The 19,742-nt window shown below is 39.5% G+C and overlaps 1 protein-coding gene across 1 annotated transcript in view; it reads right to left on the bottom strand.

Moving 5' to 3' along the window:
• lft (Limb expression 1 family member lowfat) overlaps nucleotides 1-19,742 on the bottom strand; it is a 377,874-nt gene that overhangs the window by 175,338 nt on the left and 182,794 nt on the right. The gene's annotated exons all lie outside the window — the stretch shown is intronic.

Genomic DNA, 19,742 nt, shown 5'->3' on the forward strand with positions numbered 1-19,742 from the left:
GTTTCAGGGAGTAATAAATCTTTGTTATCAATATATTTCAAAGTATCAAAATTCCTAAGTAACCCCGTAAGTCACCCCGAGGACATTTACTTCAGGTTTTGCTGAGCTAAATAGGTAGTTTCAAGAATCGAAACTTGTATATAAGAACTGAATGAAGCAAAATAGATATGCTTTCAAAATATTATTTCCACTTGGGACGTGGAAATGAGAAAAAAACAACCCCTCCCATTCCGATGCCCCTGTCGGCAGTGCGTACATGACAGTTAGAAAACTGAACTCTCAATTCAAAAAGCCCAGCACAACAAAAAATGAACGCACGTCGAGATTATGCGTCGTCCCTACTGCGTAATCGCAAGATGCTTTCTTGGGGCTAACATTCCTTTCTGACCGCACAACAAGGGAAAAAATAGAAGGTTAGCGGCAATTATTAGAGACCCATGTAATGTCACACAATTCTTTTGAAAAATTCGAACATAGTACAGGTATGCACCGTCGTTTAGTACAGTGAAATCGTGCCAATTTGGCACAGAATTCGGCTTCTTTTGAGCAGTAACTTTGGATACATCCCTTTACCCTACCGCTCTTTCCCCTGCCCTTCTTGGGTTAAATGGAAGAAGGGACTATGTGGTCTATATTTCGCCCAAATAAAGACCTCTATCAATCCATCTTCCCTTTCTCCAAGGTTTTATGCCACTGAAGATCATATAAGGTAAAAGTCTTAACCCTTTGGGCGAGAAATAAGCTGAAATCAATTTCCCATGGTTACCAACTTTAATTTCCTTTTTTTTCGGCCCTAAATCGAGGTCATTTTATGTATTAAAATAGATTATGCTTTTTTTAAGTAATATACGGCAATTTAATACGCCCATAAATTACCCTGACATATGTACATGGCAGGAAATAAAGAGCTTTTTTTACATAAGAGGTTCATTAAAAAATTAAAAAAATAGAAGCCAGGGAATACCTTTGCACATTGTTTCAAGGTATTTTCTGTCGTTCAAAGCAAATGCACATTTATTATCTCCTTGTGCCCCGACTTTCATAAGCACTTAAAATCCTCCTGCCATTAGTTATAGCATGGGAACATCAGGGGATCTTATACATGCAGTGTATAACCTGTATATGTATGTATGTGTGTATACACATTCTTATATAAATATATATATATATATTCCAAAGAAACTGCGGGAGATGCCGCAACAGTAACTTTTAACGGAGTCATCCGCTAATGTGCATTTCAATGCAACAATTTCAGAGTGTAAAAATCATCCCAGTCAAGGCGAATGATTTTTACACTCTGAAATTGTTATATATATATATATATATATATATATATATATATATACATATATATATATATATACCTATATATATATATACCTATATATACATGCATACAGACACATATATGCATTTATACATTCATTCACATGGCAATAGATACAAGGAAAAGGGATAGGTACGCACAGAGAGGACGAACACAGGAGAGGTGGGGAAGGCGGAATCGAACAGAACACGAGCGCAAAAATATTACTTTGACCGGAACTTGAACACCGTATCTATGTACCTATGCACATTAGCACATATTCAAACGGATATGTGTACATAAATGGATACATACTACATATAACATAGTATATAGAAACCCAGACAAGGTTAGTGGAGATGGTAGGGTACGGATTCCAATCTTAAAAAAACGTTTCATTGATCGAAACTGCAACTACAGACCTCAACTTCTGGATCTATGCTCTAACAATTTAACTAGAAATGCCAGTACTGTAATCCATGGGGTTCCATGCAACAAGGTGCCCTATTTCTTTGGCTAACTGATGGCTCTCGGGAGCTGTTTCAACCACTACCAGAGAAATGGACGATCGCACAAGAGAGAAAGATAATAGGGAGAAAAAAATATATATACAAGCTCACACAAAGACATAAATAAATCAATATGTATATAATAGATATATAAGTATATATATATATGTGTGTGTATAATTATGTATAGAAATATATTTTTATGTACACATATATATGATATATATATATATGTGTGTGTGTGTGTGTATATATATATATATATATATATATATATATATATATATATATATATATATATATACACACATCAAAAGGGATGAGAAGAGAACCCGGAGGCACGTAGTGTGAGAGGTAGTTTGAAGGGGTTGGAAGGGGAAAGGAAGGAGGGAGAGGAGAGGGGAAATGGGGGAGGGGAGACCAGGAAGGGAGAAGATGTTTGGCATGAGGAGGATAAAAATAGATCCAAGCGATGGCTGTGGTCATTTGTTACCAGAGTCCTCGAAAAGGGTTGCAAATAATTTTAAACTCGAGCTTAATGAAGCCGCCAAACATTGCTTCCCCTTGCCTATTGTACGGCTACATTTTGTATTTTGGAATAACAATTCAAAGCAAAGATCTTGCCTCTTCAATCACATGAACGTAAATATATGTGCGGGCACCGAGATCTATTCAGTGAAAAATAATCTAAAATTAATTAGCTTTATTTATCGCGTATAAATTTACTGTTACTCTATATTGTCATTTTAAGGTTGAAATAAGATAATTTTAAGGCCTCTTCGGTAAGTTTCATTGGTTTGCCTTCAGTTTTAATTGAGCGGCTGCTCTTGAAAGATGATAAATGTCTGGTTCGCCTTTGATGATGAATTTCGCTTTCCACGAAGGTGATTCTCCACATTAGGGAATGAGGAAATGTTCTCAAGAGGGAGGATGAGAAACGATGTTCACATTCATTTTCGCGAGATAATCGCGAATTTAGGTCGGGTTGCCTGGAACCCACAGCGCGTAAACGGAGCTCATGGCAGTTTTTTTACCCATCGTGTGGGTTGCACCCAATAAAATATTAAAAATCTCATAGTACTCTTCGCGCTATTCGAAGATCTCCTCTCGTAGAGGCAGCAGCGTTTTCAAATTTTACCTTCGTAATGGCAGGGACGGAATCTAAGAGTCCGCCCGATTTTGAAATTAATAGTCTCCTCTCTTGAAGTATTTCAAAGCATCTTCTAGCTGGCCTAAAGGAAAGAACCGATCCTCCATAAGTCTCCTACGGCGTTACATTGGCCTCGGCTGACGATGCACAAGAGTATGTGTTTGAGACAGTTCCAAAATTTCAATGGATCGTTCTGCTAACATAGCCGGCACAGGGAAAGGAACTGGCCACCGAACCCTTGTGTGACTTACACACACCTCGGGCTTAGTATTGGGTGAACGCTTTACCATCACATACCAAACCGACCTTCGGGTTGATATATATATATATATATATATATATATATATATATATATATATATATATATATATATATATATATATACGATTGTACGGAAAAACTCACACGAGCGGCACAATAATGGGCTGACACAATATAACACAAATAGAAAAGAATAGACACATTTAAAAAGAACACTCACACGGTAAATTGTTCGAGCTTTCGGCCCTCTCAGAGGCCTTCTTCAAGAGAGTCTCTCTTGAAGAAGGCCTCTGAGAGGGCCGAAAGCTCGAACAATTTACCGTGTGAGTGTTCTTTTAAATGTGTCTATTCTTTTCTATTTGTGTTATATTATATATATATATATATATATATATATATATATATATATATATATGCTTTCATAGACGTAACACGGAAGTGCCGAATAGTACAATACACAGTAACACAAAAAAGGTGTGTGGCAGGGGGTGCAGCACCAGGAGGAAAGGGTAAGGGATGAGGGGATTAGGGTTTTTCAAATGGATGGGAAAGGTAAGGGGAACCTGCAAGAAAAAAATATATATATAAAATAAAAATATAAATATAAGCGTATAACCCTGCGCAGTCGCTACCTTGTAGGCTAATACTTATTATGTCGAGCCGGTATCCGGGCGATTTCGATTAAAAGAATTCTGGTCTCTTATTGTTCTCGGAAAAAATGACCATTTAAATCTGTCTGTCCTGGAGTCAATCTCTCTAATCTTACATTCGTGATCCCTCCGCCCGTAATACGTTGGGGTTCGTATTATGTTCTTGTGGGGCATATTATGTTATTGTGGGTGTATATATATACACCCACTCACTAGTATATAATATACACACATATAATATATATATATATACACTATATATATAATATCTACATATGTCTCGTACACGTATCTATGTATATACACATATGAAACATGTGGTAGTCCAGTGGGTAGAGCGTTGGACTGCTGACCGGAGGGTCCCGGGTTCGATTCCCGGGCAAGGCAGTCTGAGCACCTGCAGCTCCACCCAAGCTAAAGTGATTTTTCGGGTACCAGATCTTCCTGGACAACCATAGCCGGCACAAGGAAAGGAATTGGCCCCCCTACTCTGATGTGTGAATTTCACACGCCGTCGGGCTTAGTACTGGGTGAACTCTACCGTCACCTACTAAACCGACCTTCTGGTTGATTACTGTGTTTATGGTTTTTTACATGTAACACAGGGGATGTTAATTTAAATTTGCAAAACTTAAATGGATTTCTTTACTCTTGTGATCAAATTTATGCTTACTATCCTCTTTTTCCACAGCATTTTCCTTGCTGTTTCATTTACGTACGTAAGTTTAAGAATAATGACATATAAGAATTCTTTAGATGAAAATACAAATTTTCATTTTTGATCATATTTTTCTCTCGTATCACATTGAATTCTTCCTGCCGTGTGTTTTCCTTGTTCGATTTGGTTTGCGGCAAGTGAATTTTAATTGGAATGGCGAGGAAGGGATCGAGATGATGCAAGGAAGGCAACTCGAGGCGTACGTGGAAATTGGCTGTGATGTGAAATCTCTCGGAATTCGTTTAATGTCGCCGAACGGGAGTGATAACAAAACGATCGAGCTCTCTACACCGCGCTAATAGCCACCATTAACGACTTCTATGTCCTCTCCCACTTAATGAGCCGTGAAATGTTTGAGCGATTTTCCGTTCAATTCCGGGTACCTAACATGGGGCTGGCGGTTGGGTTTCTTTCGGTGGCAGGTGTATTGGCTTCCCACGCCGGGTGCCCGGGATCAAATTCCAGCGTAGGTGAATTTTTGAGTAGGAATGCAATCACTTCTTGGGTTAATTGTCGAGGAGACTTCAGTTGCGGTACTTCATACCTCGAAAGGGGCTTTGCTGTGATGTGAAACCCTAGGTGCATTTCCTTAATTATAGGCTCAGGCTAATTTTCCGTTCATCCTTCCTAAAAAGTCAACCTTGCAACAACTTACCCGTCTACCCCCCCTTATGGCGCAAATGGCCTCAGATGTCAGCCACTTCCCCTAATGGCTACCGAGACTACTAGAAGGTAGTGAGCGGTACCTATCACCCGGTCGCATATCTTGACTGAGATAGGTTTCATTAGTTTTTGCTCAGAGAGAGAGAGCGTTGACTTCAACCGACGCGGAAATGGAAAAGACAATTACTTGTAAATTTCCTAGAGATTCTTTTTTTCAAGAATTGAAATTGATGAAACCTACACTCATAAACCTGACCTGCCCCAAGAACGAATCCTAATGAGTTTCCACCAAGATGGGTGTTCCGCCTGCTACAACGTCCCAGTGTGTTTCCATTCTAATACTAGAGTTAATTATTCTATGCCTCCAAAGAATTGCGGATAATTTCGGATAAATATCATTTAAGTAAAAATAAGGATGGAGTAAAATAGAAGTTGGATGCAATGTTTGAAGCACTTAAAGGATGCCCTGAAACTAAAGAATGAAGGGAAAATATGAAGGATAGTTAATTCGTAGGGAACTGGTAAATGAACAAAAGAGTTCAACCTCTTTAGGGAATTCACTCAATATTTTTATGAATGAATCAGTCGCGATGTTTGACGATAAAATAAATATCCCACTTCCTTTTAACTTTCACCCATTAAATTACTAGAAACACACAAATATGTACTTAGGGTTCATCGAGACTTTTAGTTGTTAAAACCACTTACATTAATTCGGTAAAAATGTGGATAATAAAAGGGATATTTCGTGACTTTAATTTTTTTTATTTTAACGGAAGAACTGGCAGAATAAATAAAGGAAAACACAACATTAAACAAATAGATAAAGAACGTACTACGGCCGAGTGCATGGAGAGAAAGTAAAACCCAAGTGGGTTTTACTTCTCCCCAACCCTTAAGTGTACGGCTTTGGGTTTTACTTTCTCTCCACAACATTAAACACAATTCATGAAACATTTATACGTCTTAAAAAGGCTTAGAAGCCCAGGAATGTATTTCGCCTCGAGTTATTTTTTCTGTTCTAGTAAAATGCCCTGTTCTTAAGCCACCGCTTGTACCTCCGAACGGCTACTTCTAAATAAAATAATATGATTGATTTTGTGTGTATGTGTGTGCATATATACGTATATTTTACTGTAGTACTAGAGCACTACATTTTCTTCTGAGGAAGACGGAGCTAAATTCCGTCGAAATTATTAATAAATGACGTGTATGTTCTTTTTATGTGTTCTTATATTGTTTGTTGCTGTCCTAGTTTTTTATTCAACACCTCCGTGTTACTTCGATGAAATCATCTTTATATATATATATATATATATATATATATATATATATATATATATATATGTATATGTGTGTGTATTTATATAGACACACACACACACACACAAATATGTATACGAAAAATTCCAAACAATGAAATATGGCCTTTGAAATAGTGCCTTGAACTGTAGATTTTTACGCATCATAAGGGTTTTGAAATTTTTAAAAGAAATTCCTACATTACGCTCTGTTTTGAGACGTTTGCTGATGCGACAAGCCGATACATCATTCCCTGAATATTGGAAAATGATACAACCTTGATTTTGCCAACAAAAGCCACAACTTTGGCTTTTTCTGGTGATGTTGACGGCGGAGATTCCCGCACAGGGTTTTCCTGTTTGCGCTAAGGATCAATATGACGCAGCCAAGTTTCCATCAGCAGTGATATGTATTGGAAAAACAGTCCTCATCTTCCTGCAATTTTTAATTTAACTGTGAATAAACCTGCTCGTTAATATCCTGTTCTATGGGTATGGGAGGTCTCGGGACCCACGCCGCATAAACTAGTGTCATTGCGCAATTTTTCTTGGCCAACGTGTGGGAGGCAGCCGATGAAACATTTTTGGTAATGCCCTTAGCGTCGGTATTGCGTCAATATTCTCTTACAACGGCAGCAGCAGGGTTATTGTTTTCCTCCTTAAGAGCAGTGACTAGAGCTCAGGGTCAACCTTCTTTTTTAGGATGATTGCTTCAAGCCACTTCAAACATTTTAAACCACCTATTATTACCAATGCGATGCGGAAGAACGAATTCTTTAATGAAGACTTTACCTAAATACCTTAAAAATTTCTTTTATTTTTGCACAATGCATTTTACAAATCTTCAATTTATGATCACTCATAGGCGTGTGTGTGGCCGTGGAACCACCTCGACTACAACGGTTTATTGCGGGAGAGAATGAAGTCGTCATGAATTGAAACATGAGGGTTTTGTTAAAATTGCCCTGGTCCGATTACTTTTTCAAATTACGTTTGGGGAAAACGTTTACTGCAACACCACGCCCATAAGAGTGAATAGCTAGATTTAAAGGATTGAATCAAGACCCTATTTCAAGGAGTTGACTGATACCGAGATGGCTTCACTTTTCCTTTCTATAATTAACCATCTTTCCGCAACGATGTCAACGACTTATATAGAAATACAAGAACTTCCTTTTCACACTAAATTACGGAAATAAATATATTGGTATTTTGAAAGAAAGAACGAAATTATGTTCATATAATTAAGGAAATGCATCTTTAATGTTCTCACTTGTGATTGAAACGGTATTGTGAATATTAATTTAAATTTTGAGCTTGCTAAAGCGCAAAAATATGTATCTCAGGCATCTCTTCGGGAATTGAATAACTATTTGCGTGTGGGACCCAGATTTTTTCAGCAATTGAGTGAGGGGGCGGGACTGATTTGGCCTTCGTTTGTCCCTGGAGCCTATGACCCTTTTCAATTAATCCGAAACAATTCAAACCAATTAAAAATACTTCCCGATGTCCCTTCTCATTCGAGCACACTTAGAGACATGACTATCTATATTACGTACGTTGATTTTAATGCAACCATAACCATAAACAGAGTAATCAACCTGAAGATCGATTTGGTAGGCGATGGTAGAGTTCACTCAGTACGAGATAAAGCCCAATACGGCGTGCGAAATTCACACATCAGGGCAGGTGGGCCAGTTCCTTTCCCTGTGCCGGTTATGATTTCCCGGGAAAATCTGGTACCCGAAAAATCACACAGCTTGGGTGCTAACCTTATGTGTTTTGCTATAATAACCCATTCTTTCCGAATGACCTCATTCGTGTTCCGTTCATCTGTTTTTAAGTCCCTTTCCTTTCAATCCCTCGTACCTCTCCGCGGCGGGAAATTCCTGCTACCTGCAACGTTGGGTCGCCTTTTACAGACTCTTTAGGGGGTAGAGTGTTTCGTGGTGCATTTTCATGTGGTAGTGATGTTTTAATTTCTTGCTTGTTGTATCCTGGCTTCCGTGTTGTAGGATGGCTTTCGTGCTGCATCACGGGGTGCAGTTTTTTAAGTTGTTTTGCGGTGTATGTGTTTGCATGAGTATTGGATGAAGGGATTTTTGCATGAGTGTGTGCGCTGCTGTGGGTGTTATTTTCCGTGTTGTTTTTTTGCATGTGGTATTTTTCCTTTTTACGGTTGGTGACCTAACACCCCCCGCCACACGCCCTTGCGGCGGCTTGCGGGGTATTATGAAGAAGAAGAAGAAGAAGAGCTGCAGGTGCCCAGAGAGGTTTGCCCGGGCATCGAATCGTGTGAGGTGGGGAAATAAATGCATACATGAGAATGTACGTCCGTATATGCAGAGGTATTTCGTATAAATGACTATTAATGCGTGTATGTACATCTGTATTCATTAAATGATGTATCCACCCCCTTTAACTTCAATGTTTTTGGTGCTAGATCTCCTTCCTCCCCTAAATTTCCAACCCTTCAGAGGTTCCCTTTCTCCTCCCGACGCCCCCCTCACCCACACCCAACTGTTCCAGACGGCCGTGTGCGCGCACATAGTGGGATGTGGAAGGGAGATGTGTGTTGAGCGGGGGGAGTGAAGATGGGACCTCCCCTCCACATTACGTCCTAACCGAGAGAAAGAGAGAGAGAGAGGAAAGAAGGTCGATGACTCTTAAGAAGGAGAAGCAGCAGAAGATCCCCCAGCCACCACACAAACGGCCCGGGTTGAAGATGGCAGAGTGGGTCGAAGTGGAGGGGAAAGGCGAAGAGGAGGGAGGGTTGAGTGGCGAGGATGGGACGGGAGGCTGTGGTCGCACGTCCCGGGGATGGGATGGAGGGGGCAAACGCGAAAAGGGAGTGATGCGGGAGGGAGGAAGTGGGGGGCAGGGGTTGAAAACTAGATGGCTTGATTGATAGGTCGCTGTCTACCGTCCGGTACCGTCCGGGATGATTTGTTCACTCCTGCACCAAAGCAATTCGCAGTTAATAAGTCCATTGGCGAGGGCGGGAGGGGATGGGGGTTGGGGAAGAGCGAGCGGAGGTAGGTGGCGCTGGAAGCCGGGGAGCCAGCCAGTCGTCTTCCCGGCCTCTACGCGGCGGCGCGCCGTTGACGATCGCCCGCGCCCCACCCTCCGCGCGCATCCCCGGAAATGGGGGCGCGCGGCGTTTGAAGGCGCCTCTCCCGAGGCCTCACTCCCGAGCGCTGCCAACGCAAAGGCGGCCACCATTCCCTGGAAGTGGGCCGATCAATCGTTTGCGTCGCAGAAATCCCTTCGCCTCAATTATGAACAAACATACCTAACACCGAAAGGATCATGTTTAATCCAAGGGGTGGTGGATACATCTTTTTTTGGACTGTACCACCACAGTTAAATGCCTTAGGTGCAAAATACATGGACCAATGGGGACATATATTTTGGGTGAGCACAATTTGAAAAAAGCCATAGGTCCAAGTTGATATAGCTCCTGACAAATAAAATAATCGGGGTACTATGTCATATTTAGCATTTTATTCGTGGTGTTTACCAATGGGAATCTGAAATAGTGAATACGACGTACAGTTAAAGTGGCTGATTGCTTTTATTTACTTTGATTTATTCCGTAAATTAAACTAATAAATTTGATTTTCGATTTTTGGAACCACTTGATTCTTGGATGTAGGAATGAGTATATTGAAATAAAGATGTGCAACGGTTTTCAGTATTATTACCTTAAACACTTAGTCTTAAAGGACACAGCATTTACGAAGACTTTTTTAACGGTGTTTACCAAGATTTACTTTTAAAATAAAAAAAGATTAGCATTGGTTATGGACTGGATTATAGTGAACACGTACATGTTCTCTATTATTAATTTTATTAAAATGTACACGAAAAGTTATTGCTGCGAATTTCCTTTAGTGACTAACTTCTTCGATATCCCCGTTTTCATCCACTTCTACGTTCAATAACTCGTAACAACCAACGAAATAAATTACACTATGTGGCTTCACAAGGAAAAAATAACAAAAGGAGATAGATATAAGAAATTTTAAAAGATAAAAAAACGCTCTGAATACTCCGGGTGAGAAATGTCAGCAAACCTAAGATGAACGTTTAAAATTGGTCATTAGAAACTTACGAACTACAGTGACAACAGCTTACCCATTGCGATGGGTTACCTCAATCATTTAGAGTCAAATCTACTGCATTATTGAATTCACGACGATATATCTTCGGTATTTGGCCTTCGGGTTGCACATCCTAAAAATATTGCGCTCAATCTGATAGGGTTTTTAATTTAATTGACCTTTACCTAAGTGATTCCCTTTCACGCCACTCGGAATCTCGGTCGCACTACCCACGTTTTGCAACATCTGCAGCTCAGAAGCAAATTTCAATACATCGTTTAACTTTCTAATTCTCAGGCTTTCATTAGCCTCACCAGCTTACGGCATAAAGTCTGCCCAAAGAGTTCACTAGAACGACGTCATAATTTCATTTAAAGACATTCATAGCAATTTGTACATGAGAAATGATTTTAATTTACTTCTCAATCTACTTACATTATTAAAATCCACAGGGGATATTATTCGACTCTAGATAAAAGTCTGAATCACTGATAATCCAGAAATAACCTACTAATTAGGAAGGAATTAGCCTAAATTGGATAATATACTAATAAAAACTTTGCAATTTGTTTGAGTTTTAACGTGAACTTTGAGAAAATGAGAGTGTTTCCACAAATTGAAGATAAAAATGACGTATTAAGACTGATATAATACCCTTATAAATGGTGTTCTTCCTATTAGTGCTGGCCCTATTGCTCCACCGTGAGTGTTGCCTAAGATTGGTTAACATTCATGTGACTGTTTGATTGGGACTCTATATTAATAACAATGGCAAGTATGGTAGTGTTGGCTATAGTAGTTAGCACCGATTGGTTAAGTTTTATCAGTAGTTCCCGTGAAGTCGATTACCGTTTTAGAAAATGCACATGTGTTCGCATAATTGGCCCGTTTTTGTTGCTAATTTAAAATAATGGAACCCATAAATAGATATATGTTTGCAAATTTGTTCAGAGAAGTATCGCAAATATTTACCAAATGTTTTCCACTACTAGTGTCAATTTACATATATTTTCTTATCCATAAGCACACAAACAATGTAAAAATGAATGAAGAAAAATAATGTTAATTCTTCTTTCTCTTATGATGTCTGTGGGGCCTTGTTTGTGAACCCCATGAATTGATCTTCTCTTGTGGCGCAGCATATAAGGGCTGACTAATTTCAAGTGACGTAGTAGATATTTACGACGAAGGGATGATGTGGGGTGAAGCTAACCTTAGTGCCCGGGTGAGTGTGATGATGGAATGATGACAGCGGATGACGAAAATACCCATCTGATTTGGATTGGAGGGGTTTTGTAAAGGGGTGCCAAGAGAATTATGTGAATGACATTAGAACCACATTTTAAAAATAGCATTTCATCTGGGTGATATTCGTTCTTCAGTAACTTATTTTGATTTTAAGGTATAAGGCTACCGGAATTTCGTAATTTTACCGCTGATGGGATTTTAGGATTAAATTAGCAACCGCTGCTTAACCAACATGACCTTTTTTGGAATATGCAAGTATTTTTCAGACTAGTAGAACATGTGTTTAATTGAGGAAATGAAATAGGCTCTCTTGAAATAAGTGTTGAACAAGCTTTAGGGAAATAAAGATCTCATTATTTTGGTTGCGTAAACTTAATGATTGATACAATAAAAAGATCAATTAAAAATGGTAATGATGATGATGAAACTGAAGCATAGGGAAACACTTGATAAATTAACGAATGACATTCAGTGAAAGTATGCTAGAAGTCCTACGGTGCAGACCAGAGTTTTTCCAATAAACCTTACAGGCCTCAGACCAGATGAAAAAATATTATAAATAGGAGCAATGCAAGAGTACACATTTGAGGTATCTTATGCAACAAACAAAGCATAAACCAAACCTTCCATGAATTACACAGCTGATAATAAATCCCTTAATGGATGGACGCCATTCTTCAGTTTGATTACCGTAGAATTATTCCTTCCATCATTTCCTATCCTACGAGACGGCCTAAAAAAGGATTTGAGAAGGAATGCTTGTGTGACAAACTTATTCTTTCTAAGATGCGTAAATTCATAAAAAAGTGCATAATTCACTGACTGCATTTTACAGACTTATTCATATATAATTAAAGGCGGATCAATTACCAACAATATAAAATGGCATTTCTAAAAAAAATAAAGGTCAAGGGCTATGTATCTCAAGCGCGTGGTATGAATTTTTTTACAATAGGAATGTTCTTACTAACATAGTTTTGTTGGTGAAAATTCTTCAGCAAAATAGTAAGAGGGAGTAACTCTGCACATTCCATTAGTGTTCCTAGCAGAATTAGTGTACAAGTGATGAAATTTCATCAGTTAAAGAAAGCAATTCTTAAATGAACTATCAAATATCATAATCGTTTTATAATTAGTATATAATCGAACGATACAGCTGATTCATAAGTAAGAGATTTTCGGTGGAAATGGAGATCTAATAATAAGTTTTAGGATTTTGTCATATCTCCATATTTTCATTCTATTCATCATAATTTCTTAGATTCCATTGCTGTTTGAATTTGAAGACCTTATTTATCAAAAACATACTTCAAAGCATGTGAGTCCAGCAAGGTCTCTTTCGTAATTATAAATGGTGCACCCGTTCGTGGAATTAGAACAGAGATAAAATTAAAATAACTTCAGTTTCACGGACCTAAACACTACAATAATCCAAGAAATATTAATATTATCACTGAACTCAATTGGAAAACGAATAGAGCAATTTGAGATGAATAAATGTCTCGCAACAAACACACTATCAGACACAAAGTATTTCAGGAATTCAAAGGCAGTGGGCTCTTCATGGATATCAGATGAGAACTGCCAACGGCGAACTTCTTGGTGGTGATTTAGCATCACGATGATTAGCTGGCCAAAAAGTTTCTTAAAATACGGAGATTCTCGCTATTAAAAAGAAACCCCCCGTCAAATAACATGATGCATATATATTCAAACACAAAATTCCGCCAAACGGCGAAAAAATACTCATTTATATAGAAACAAATATAAGGAAAAGGGATAGGAACACACTTTCCTTATGTCTGTTTCTATATAAATGAGTATTTGTTCGCCGTTTGGCGGGATTTCGTGTGTGAATGTGTATTAGGTCAATGTGGCTCGTCTCTTCTTCTGGCTATGCGTGCCACAAAACGCACTGTTCTTATCCTATATGATGTTGTACCTGTATGATTCCTTTACTACTATCCTTTCCTCTGTGTGTCTTGTCTATTTCTCCTTTGGTGGGTGACAGCTCCCTAATGCCATCTCTTGGTCAAAGAATCGGGGCACTTGGTTGCATAAAGCATCGCAGATCACTTTTCCTGGATAGCTCAAGTGGTTAAGAGCCTCCGCCCGGCAAGTGGAAAGATCCGGAGTTCAAATCCCGGTCTAGGAAATATTTTTGCATTCGTGATCTGCTGGATTGTGCCGTCCCATTATTGTGCTGCTCGTGTGAGTTTTTCCGTACAATCGTTTTATATACATACACACATACATACACATGCACATATATGTTCATACATACGTTCAAACAGGCAAAGAGGAAATAAATATATACATATATATATATATATAATTATAAGTATATATATACGAAGGTAGTATATATACGGAAAGGAACTGGCCCCCCTACCCTGATGTGTGAATTTCAGACATCAGGGTCGGGGGTTGGGCTTAATATTGGGATACATCTATTATCACCTACCAAACCGACCTTCGGGTTGATTACTGTGTTTATTGTTTATTTATGTTTATACATATGTAAACCATATGGTGTTTATTGTTTATCGGCTTATGGTATTTAAACCATGAACATATTAATATATATATATATATTTATTTATATACATATTTACACAGGTACATATACACATTTATATACAGGAACAAAATAATCCGTCAATTCCATATGTGGCTATCTCCATTCTCTAGGAGCACAGGAAAAGATGTAATGTGCTCTCTTTCCGGGCTCTCTCTCGCACTCGCCCGTGCCACGGCAACCTCCTTTATTGCGGTGTGCACTGAAATTTTACGATCACTGGAGGCAGCTTGTCTTTGGTGATGTTGCAGATAAAGCCTCTTCTCTCCTTCGCTCATCGTCCATCGATCTCCAGTGTAACATGGCTTCCATCCATCGCCGCTTCCAAATCCCTCTGACCCAGCGATTCGTTTCTTATGGTACATTGTGAGTGGGAGGGATGCATTAAAGATTGCAACATTTTCCTCCGCGTCTGTCACTCCGGAAAGTCGTAACTTTCTCAGGGAAATTAAATCTCACGTAGGCGTCATAACTCCAGCTAAAGCTTACGCTCAAATCTGGAGCTTTCAGATGGCAAGTATACTGCTAAATCTGAATGATTTTTCATTAGAAGATTCACTTGACTCTGAAATATTGAATGGATGCGTCAACGGCTTACGCGATAGTAGTGCTTTTAACTATGATACTAAAATAACCTTTTTTATTTGCTTATTGTTCATTGATTGACGCATCACTCCTCTTCCCTTTGGTATGAAATACTTTATTCCAAATGGCTCAATACTCAATACTACGACTTGTTAGACAGAAAACAACAGCCTGCTGTTAAAACTCTCGGTCAAATATCATAAATTACCGCAGGCTATAGAGACTACCCTCTTTAAATGAAACCCACCACCACTGAGATCTCTAGCTTTTAGTGTAAGATAGCATTCACAGGCGGCGATAGGAATAAACCCATTTCTCTAGCATCGACCTTTTGTAAAATATTAGAACAGATTAGTGTCAGTAACACTATGAGAAGTGTTGATAGTAGGGAGATAAGCCACAATCAGCACGGATTTAGGAAGAGCAGATCTTGCGGAACAAAATTGGGTCTTTTCATACACGATGCACTTTAATCGAGAGAAAACAACACACGAGTTAGTGCAGTATTTCTGGATTTCAGCAAAGCCTTTGATCTAGTCCCGCAAAATAAATTGTTGCACAAACTTAAATGTTATTGTATCATTGAAAAAATATTAAATTGGATTAGAGCCTGCTTGTAAAATCGCGAACAAATAGTAGTCATTGATGGGTTGGGATCAACAGATATAGATGCAACTTCCAGAGTTCCCCAAGGAAGTTTAATACAGCCGCTTCAATTTTTAATATACATTAATGACTTAAGCTCACACATTAGTAGCAATCTCAGTTTATTTGCTGACCACAGTGTTATACAGGGAAATAAAGGGCCCATCACATTACGAGATGCTCTCTAAAGACTAAGACACAATACAGGGTTGGCGCAAGGAATGGGGATTGGTGCTTAATACAGACAAATGCGCAGTTTTGAATTTAAGGAGCAAAAGAAAGCGCGGACATATGACATAAATTATGAAATAGAGGGTTCAGTACTAACTACGCCAATCAAGTTAAATATCAGCGGATAGCTCTAACACCACGCCTTTCATGGGGAGTACATATCAGGACAATATGCGGATCCGCTTTAAAGAAACTCGGCTTAATTAAATGGGTGGTGGGGAAATGTAATGAAAGAGTGGTGTTATTTTGCTCTAGTTAGACCTCATTTGGAATATGCCGCAAGTATTTGGGATCCTTGGGAGAAAATTTGACAAACAGAATTTGATTAATCCATTCCAGAGAAAATCCGCCAGATTCGTTAAAATTTGTTATGATGATTTGTTATGATAAGAACACAAGTGTGACTGATCTCTTAGGGGATTTAGGCTTGGGGTCACTTTAGATAAAAAGCGAGACTTAGGCTTTCAGAAAGGTTAAGAACAAACGAGTTTAACGATGACACTAAGAGAATTATAATGGCCCCACATTACTTAGGTAGATCAGACCACAAAGATAAAATAAGGGAGATAGATTCCAGTACAGATAGATACAAATACTCATTCTTTCCCAGGACATTTTGGGACTTTTAGTAGTTAAAGCCCCAAAATTTCAGGGAAATTTTGGGGCTTTAACTACTAAAAGTCCCAAAATGTCAGGGAAATTTTGGGGCTTTTAAAGGAACAGGATGTTGTGAAGAAATACCGTACATACAATGTCACAGGCATTTGTAGTCGTGCGCGACACGCCAGAGTCCACGAGGTTAAAGCCAACTTTTAAACAATTATGCTGTTTATACCTGGACAAATTCCAAAGAAACTGCGGGAAATGCCGCACCAGTAACTTTAACGGAGTCATCCGCTAATATGCATTTCAATGCAACAATTTCAGAGTGTAAAAATCATTCGACTTGACTGGAATTCGAACCCGGGGCCCTCGATTTCCGGTAGAGTGCTTTAGCCAGTTAAGCTATCAAGGCGTCTTCTCAAAATTTAAGAGTTTAATAGGACGCCTCGATAGCTTAACTGGCTAAAGCACTCGACCGGCAAGGGATCCGGGTTCGAATCCCGGTCAAGGCGAATGATTTTTACAATCTGAAATCGTTGCAATGAATGGCGGTAGAATGTATGAGGAATGTAAGAACAGTTTATTGTAGTGTTTGTTGCCAGGTTTTGCCTTGTTAGGCGAGCCTAAAAAATATAGGCACACAGACTGTGTCCATTTAAAACCTACCTTGAACGGTAGACTACCAAATTTATGATATTCAGGGCATACTTGTCCATAATACATCTCTTAGGGTGAAGTAAGATCTGGTGCTTTCCTGGTGATTTGATTCGTGAAGGATTCTCGGGTCTTCCACCGGGTCAAGGGTTCCATATTGGCCGACGTTTCGATGCCCGACTCGTGCATCGTCTTCAGGGTTGATGGCTGCCATTCCGTATTTGGCCGTCTTATATACCTGATGTCTACATCGGAGAGACGGGGTGGACCATTGAGACAAGATTAAAAGAACATAAAAGAAACCTTCGCCTGGGACAATTGGAAAAATCAGCCATCGCCGAACACAGCATCGCGATGGATCATTCCATCAATTTCAATGAGACGAAGATACTTGCCCGCGCCGGTGGTTACTGGGACCGAATAGTCAAAGAATCAATTGAAATTAAAATGGTAGGACATAATTTCAATAGGGATTCCGGCTATTCCCTCAGCAATGCATGGAAACCGGTGCTAAACCAAGTAAAGAAAGGAAGGAACAGACCACAACTGCCCGGCGACCAATCAGTAGGTCCCCCCTCCTCGGGCCAATCACAGGTCACCTGAGGCGTGAGCTCAGGTATATAAGACGGCCAAATACGGAATGGCAGCCATCAACCCTGAAGACGATGCACGAGTCGGGCATCGAAACGTCGGCCAATATGGAACCCTTGACCCGGTGGAAGACCCGAGAATCCTTCACGAATCTCTTAGGATATCTCAGTTTTTTAATTACTTAACAGCTCGTACAATGGCCAAACATGGAATCCTACTTCATATATATCACCAATTTAAGTCAATGCTCTCTTGTAACATTATGGAAAAACAAAAGAAACGAAAATACTTAGGTTTATTAACTGGTCGAAATATCAACCAATTCGTTGAGTCTAAGAATTCTCCAGGCTCCATTATCGATTAGAGCGCGACCGATCACTTACGAGCACATGCGGTACATGGCGTGGAGCTGAGCACGTGGAATAAGAATTTTACCGGCTTAGTGGTGGGTACTCTTCTTCGGCACATCTGGCCATTTGATGTTGAAGTACATAAATATTTAGATGATTTAAGATATCACAGCAGAACAAAAGAGAAGTTTGCGCAGCCGGAAATAGGAAATCACCTTAATTTGGCGATAAAGTTCGTAACTCCGAAGAAACGCGGACTGAATCCAAAGGGGAGGCGTTAAAACCAGGAGGATCCAACCTGAAAAGGTGGCAGCCCTACCAACAGGCCATCGCCCGGAGCGACGCGAATGGTGACGCGCGGCACCTCCGCCACCAGTTCACCCAATGAATTTCAACCTTGACTCGCCTCCACTCGGCGTAATATCTTAAAAATTTCCGCACGCCTCGACGGCCCATCATCATATTGTTCTATTACTCGTTTTGGCCGACGACGGATCTTATACGGAAATCCCTCGCGAATTACGTATTCATCAGTCGGGAGGGAGGGGCGGGCGCGCGCGAGCACGGGGAACTTCAAAAATATTCCTCCGTGGGAGTTGATATTATTAAAATAAAAAACGCAAATACTTTGGGTTCCCTCGCCACCATCACCCTCCCTCCTTCCACCACATCCACCGCGCAATTTGGGTCCGTTCGATGAGTAGGTAGTATTGATTGGGTTTTTATGGAAAATATGAACAGGGTCGGTAGGGGAATGGAAGCCAACACGTGCGTGCGTGCTTTTGGCACGACGACCGTGGCTAGAGGCTTTCATGTGAGATTTCCTTTAGCACGTGTGTCAGAAACTGTCGAAATCCGCAGCTATACAAACTGCTCATCGGATATTGCTTTCGCGAAACTCAAAGGTAGCTACAAATTACCCCTTTTGGGGAATGGAACGGTGGAGAACGGTGTACGCAATTCGATCATTAAACTCAATAGACTAATTCATGAAATGAAATTAAGACCTACGTTGAGTTTTGTTCCTCTAAAACCTGAATGAAAATAATTTCCGATAAATATTCAATTGTTCCCGGCTCAAATTTGTGGAAAATCATGTTAATTAAATGGAGAATACAATGTATCTTTCCACTGTCCTTTATTTACGTAATAATTTCGGAATCTGAAATTTCAAAGCGTTGATTTCCACCGAATGTGGGCATGAGGTTATGTTCAAGGGTGCACTAATGTGCGGTAAACTGAATCGAAATGTTATTTCACCGTAAAATTTTTGCAAATCGCTGCCTTTTTTTTAGCATAAGCTGTTTGATGTTTTAATATACCTACGGACATAAACGAAATGAAATATGAAATTTAAGAAATGCTAAACAAGCAAAAATTACAGCCCAGATTTGTAATCTATTTTCGCTAAAAAATAGCATACTTTGACACCGTACTGCCGATTCGACACGTAGCTCGGTCACACATGTTCAGCCCAGTTAGCAATTAGACAAGATTGTAAAAAAAAGATCACAAACAAATTCTTCTATGAAAAAGTCTTTGGACAAAGTTTTGAGCAACACACATCATCATAATGCTCAAGAGAGCAGATCTCA

Source organism: Hetaerina americana, unplaced genomic scaffold (genome assembly GCF_022747635.1).
Source record: "Hetaerina americana unplaced genomic scaffold, ioHetAmer1.1.p SCAF_10, whole genome shotgun sequence".
NCBI lineage: Eukaryota > Metazoa > Arthropoda > Insecta > Odonata > Calopterygidae > Hetaerina > Hetaerina americana.